Here is a 5633-nt window from a genome sequence, read left to right as displayed (position 1 = left end):
GTGCTGGCTTTGGCAGCACATATACTGAAACTGGAATGATACAGAGATTAACATGGCCTCTGTGCAAGGATGACCCACAAATTAGTGAAGCGTTCCATATTAAAGAAATAAAAGAGGCTCTGCAGCCAGATTTTTTTCCAGATTTTCATGTTCCGGTTCGACCTCTAACTAGGTATGTCAAGAGACTTGACCTCTCTGTGCCTCAGAGATAGGGATATAGTATCTTAGAATTATCATGAGGATTAAAACTTTTGACTAAAGACTTTGGAATGATGCTCAATATATGTCATTTGAAAGTAATGCCTTAGATGAAGATGGTGGCTCACACCTGTAATCCCAGCCACTCAGGAGGTGGAGATCAGGGGAATCACCACTAGCCTGGGCAAATATTTAGCAATAACCCATCTCAACAAACAAGCTGAGTGCAGTGGCATACATCTGTAATCCCAACTACAAGAGGCAAAGGTAGGAGGATTGAGGCCTGAGGCAGGCCCTGAGCAAAAACATAAGACCCTGGCTGAAAAATAGCTAAAATTAAAAGTGTTGGAGGCATGATTCAAGCAGAGTGCCTGTATAACATGCAGGAGGCCAAGTCTAAACTACAGTACCACCTTTAAAAAGTAAAAGCCATTAAAACATAGGAAGTTCTTGGAATGGTGCATATAGTGAGTGTTCAGTAAACGCCAGTCATTGTTACTGCAGTGGCAGGACAAAGGACTTCCTACTATGTGACTAGAGGGTAAGAAGGGAGCTCAGTGTCCCCTAGGCCCTGTGGCTCAGAGCCTTGCCTTCGCCAGAACAAGCCTACAAATGGATGGGGGATTCCCATCCATCTCAGACTCCCCAACCAGCCCAGCCCCAGGCCAGGGAGGCCAGAGATGGGGACTGGAGTCTCCACAGAGGAGCCAGGGTGGGGCCAAGACTTACTGGCTCAGTCATGGTCTGGTTCCTCCCCGATTGCTGGGTTACAGTCCAACCACAATGTTACTGCAGTCTCTGAGAAAACTTGTAGAGCCATGGCCAGGCCACCAGCACAAAGCACCACTCATTTCCCAGATGGAGAATGGGCGAATGGGCCAAAGCGATGCTCCTTTGCACTCCTTGGACACTGACCTGCTGAGTTTCCCACTTTCCAAAACAGTCTTGCTCTGGACCACCCGGTCATGGCTCACTCCTGAGCCTCAACTTCCTATCTGCGTAGTGCACCCAGCTCAGCCCGCCCTTCTTTCTGGCAGCATTCTGGGGGACTAGCACAGTTGTGGAGACCCAGTGCAGTCTCCTCCCACAGTAGTGACAACAGCCAAGGCAAAATGAGAATCACAGTGGCTAAGATACACTCCATGATGCTCTGTGGCCTCCAGATGGCTCAGTCTCTCTGAGCTCCAGGGTACAGAGGGGGCTCAGGTGCTCCAGGCCTCACAGACAGGGCAGGGACTTCTAGATGCTTTTGGAGATCAGGACCTGGATGCACATGGGCAGGAGGCTGGGGTGGAGGCATAGGGCTGTGCGATGAGACCACCAGATCCTGCCCTCTGTAACCCATTCCTGCAGAGTGATGGCCCATGGACTGCCAGCAATTAGTGGGCAGTTCCTGTGTAGCCAGACTTCTTTTTCTTTTTTTTATTCATAGTGCATACAATGTTTTGGTTATTTCTCCCCCCTTCCCCTGCCCCCTCCCTAACCCCCTAGCCCCCTCCCTCTGCGCTCCATCTCTTCAATACCCGGCAGAAACTATTTTGCCCTTAATCTCTAATTTTGTTGAAGAGAGAGTATAAGAAATAATAGGAAGGACCAAGGGATTTTGCTAGTTGAGATAAGGATAGCTATACAGGGAGTTGACTCACATTAATTTCCTGTGCATGTGTGTTACCTTCTAGGTTAATTCTTTTTGATCTAACCTTTTCTCTAGTTCCTGGTCCCCCTCTCCTATTGGCCTCAGTTGCTTTAAAGTATCTGCTTTAGTTTCTCTGCATTGAGGGCAACAAATGCTATCTAGTTTCTTAGGTGTCTTCCCTATCCTCATATCTCCCTTGTGTGCTCTTGCTTTTATCATGTGATCAAAGTCCAATCCCCTTGTTGTGTTTGCCCTTGATCTCATGTCCGCATATGAGGGAGAACATACGATTTTTGGTCTTTTGGGCCAGGCTAACCTCACTCAGAATGATGTTCTCCAATTCCATCCATTTATTAGTGAATGATAACATTTCATTCTTCTTTGTGGCTGCATAAAATTCCATTGTGTATAAATACCACATTTTCTTAATCCATTCGTCAGTGGTGGGACATCTTGGCTGTTTCCATAACTTGGCTATTGTGAATAGTGCCGCAATAAACATGGGTGTGCAGGTGCCTCTGGAGTAACCTGTGTCACAGTCTTTTGGGTATATCCCCAAGAGTGGTATTGCTGGATCAAATGGTAGATCAATGTCTAGCTTTTTAAGTAGCCTCCAAATTTTTTTCCAGAGTGGTTGTACCAGTTTGCATTCCCACCCCGCATCCTCGCCAACACCTGTTGTTAGTGGTGTTGCTAATGATGGCTATTCTAACAGGGGTGAGGTGGAATCTTAGTGTAGTTTTAATTTGCATTTCTTTTATTGCTAGAGATGGTGAGCATTTTTTCATGTGTTTTGGCCATTTGAATTTCTTCTTTTGAGAAAGTTCTGTTTAGTTCACTTGCCCATTTCTTTATTGGTTCATTAATTTTGGGAGAATTTAGTTTTTTAAGTTTCCTATATATTCTGGTTATCAGTCCTTTGTCTGATGTGTAGCTGGCAAATATTTTCTCCCACTCTGGATGGTCTCTTCAGTTTAGAGACCATTTCTTTTGTTGAGCAGAAGCTTTTTAGTTTTATGAAGTCCCACTTATCTATGCTATCTCTTAGTTGCTGTGCTGCTGGGATTCTATTGAGAAAGTTCTTGCCTATACAAAAGTGTATTTCCTACACTTTCCTGTATCAATTTTAGATTCTGGGGTCTGATATTAAGATCCTTGATCCATTTTGAGTTAATATTGGTATAAGGTGATATACATGGATCTAATTTCAGTTTTTTGCAGACTGCTAACCAGTTTTCCCAGCAGTTTTTGTTGAAGAGGCTGTCTTTTCTCCATCATATATTTTTAGCACCTTTATCAAAGACAAGTTGGTTATAGTTGTGTGGCTTCATCTCTGGGTCCTTTATTCTGTTCCACTGGTCTTCATGTCTGTTTTTGTGCCAGTACCATGCTGTTTTTATTGCTATTGCTTTGTAATATAGTTTGAAGTCGGGTATCGTGATACCTCCAGCATTGTTCTTTTGACTGAGTATTGCCTTGGCTATTTGTGACCTCTTGTGTTTCCACATAAATTTAACAGTAGATTTTTCAATCTCTTTAATGAATGTCATTGGAATTTTGATGGGAATTGCATTAAACATGTAGATTACTTTTGGGAGTATTGACATTTTTACTATGTTGATTCTACCAATCCATGAGCATGGGAGATCTCTCCACTTTCTATAGTCTTCCTCAGTCTCTTTCTTCAGAAGTGTATAGTTTTCCTTGTAGAGGTCGTTCACATACTTTGTTAGGTTTACACCTAGATATTTGATTTTTTTGAGGCTATTGTAAATGGAATTGTTTTCATATATTCTTTCTCAGTTTGTTCATTATTAGTGTATAGAAATGCTAATGATTTTTCTTGTGTTGATTTTATATCCTGCTACCTTGCTATAGCTATTGATGGTGTCTAGAAGCTTTTGAGTAGAGTTTTTTGGGTCTTTAAGGTATAGGATCATGTCGTCTGCAAATAGGGATATTTTGACAGTTTCTTTACCTATTTGTATTCCTTTTATTCCTTCTTGCCTATCTGCTCTGGCTAGGAATCCCAGTACTATGTTGAATAGGAGTGGAGATAGTGGGCATCCTTGTCTAGTTTCTGATTTTAGAGGGAATGGTTTCAGTTTTTCTCTGTGAAGTATAATGCTGGCTGTAGGTTTGTCATATATAGCTTTTATAATGTTGAGATACTTTCCTTCTATTCCTGTTTTCTTAGAGCTTTTATCATGAAGTGGTATTGGATCTTATCAAAGGCTTTTTCTGCATCTATTGAGATGATCAAGTGGTTTTTGTCTTTGCTTCTGTTAATGTGGTTTATTCCGTTTATTGATTTTCATATGTTGAACCACCCCTGCATTCCTGGGATGAAGCCTATTTGATCGTGGTGAATGATCTTTTTGATGTGTTGCTGAATTCAGTTTGCCATTATTTTGTTGAGGATTTTTGGATCAATGTTCATTAAGATTGGCCTATAGTTCTCCTTTTTGGAGGTATCTTTGCCTGGTTTTGGGATAAGTGTAATACTGGCTTCATAAAATGTGTTTGGCAGTTTTCCTTCCCTTTCTATTTCGTGGAACAGGTTAAGGAGGGTTGGTATCAGTTCTTCTTTAAAGGTCTGATAGAATTCAGCAGAGAATCCATCAGGTCCTGGACTTTTCTTTTTGGGGAGACTCTTGATTGCTGCTTCAATTTCATTTTGTGTTATAGATCTATTCAGGTGATTAATTTCCTCTTGGTTCAGTTTTGGATGATCATATGTATCTAGAAATCTGTCCATTTCTTTTAGATTTTCAAATTTATTTGAATATAGGTTCTCAAAGTAGGCTCTGATGATATCCTGGACTTCTATGGTATTTGTTGTTATCTCTCCTTTTGCATTCCTGATTCTACTAATTTGGGTTTTTTCTCTCCTCATTTTAGTCAGGTTTGCCAGGGATCTGTTGATCTTGTTTATTTTTTCAAAGAACCAACTTTTTGTTTCATTAATTCTTTGTATGGCTTTTTTGGTTTCTATTTCATTGATTTCAGCTCTTATTTTTATTATTTCTCTCCTATTTGTTTTGGGATTTGATTGTTCTTGTTTTTCTAGGAGTTTGAGATGTATCATTAGGTCATTGATTTGGGATCTTTCAGTCTTTTTAATATATGCACTCATGGCTATAAACTTTCCTCTCAGGACTGCCTTTGCTGTGTCCCTTAGGTTCTGGTAGGTTGTGTTTTCATTTTCATTGACTTCCAGGAACTTTTTAATTTCCTCTTTTATTTCATCAAAGACCCATTGTTCATTAAGTAATGAGTTATTCAGTTTCCAGCTGTTTGCATGTTTTTTGTCTTTAGTTTTGTTGTTGAGTTCTAGTTTTATTGCATTGTGATCAGATAGAATGCATGGCATAATTTCTATTTTCTTATATTTGCTGAGGCTTGCTTTGTGCCCTAGGATATGATCTATTTTGGAGAAGGTTCCATGGGCTACTGAGAAGAATGTACATTGTGTAGAAGTTGGATGAAATGTTCTGTTGACATCAAGTAGGTCCATTTGATCTATTGTATATTTTAGATCTAGGATTTATCGATTTGTTTGGATGACCTATCTATTGATGATAATGGGGTGTTAAAGTCTCCCACGACCACTGTGTTGGAGTTAATATATGCTTTTAGGTCCTTCAGGGTATGTTTGATGAAATTGGGTGTGTTGACATTGGGTGCATATAGGTTGATAATTGTTACTTCCTTTTGGTCTATTTCCCCTTTTATTAGTAGGGTATGTCCTTTATCTCATTTGATCAATGTAGGTTTGAAGTCTACTTTGTCAGAGATA

At 40.4% G+C, this 5633-nt stretch overlaps 1 non-coding gene across 1 annotated transcript; it reads left to right on the top strand.

Moving 5' to 3' along the window:
• On the top strand, window positions 1-104 carry LOC141423610 (U6 spliceosomal RNA). Its single transcript, XR_012448453.1, has one exon. It is a non-coding gene; the product is annotated as a U6 spliceosomal RNA (small nuclear RNA).
• Window positions 105-5633: the final 5529 nt, after the last annotated feature.

The sequence above is a fragment of the Castor canadensis genome, chromosome 5 (genome assembly GCF_047511655.1).
Source record: "Castor canadensis chromosome 5, mCasCan1.hap1v2, whole genome shotgun sequence".
NCBI lineage: Eukaryota > Metazoa > Chordata > Mammalia > Rodentia > Castoridae > Castor > Castor canadensis.
The sequence above is the reverse complement of the archived record's forward strand: the minus strand, read 5'-3'. Positions and strand labels throughout refer to the sequence as shown.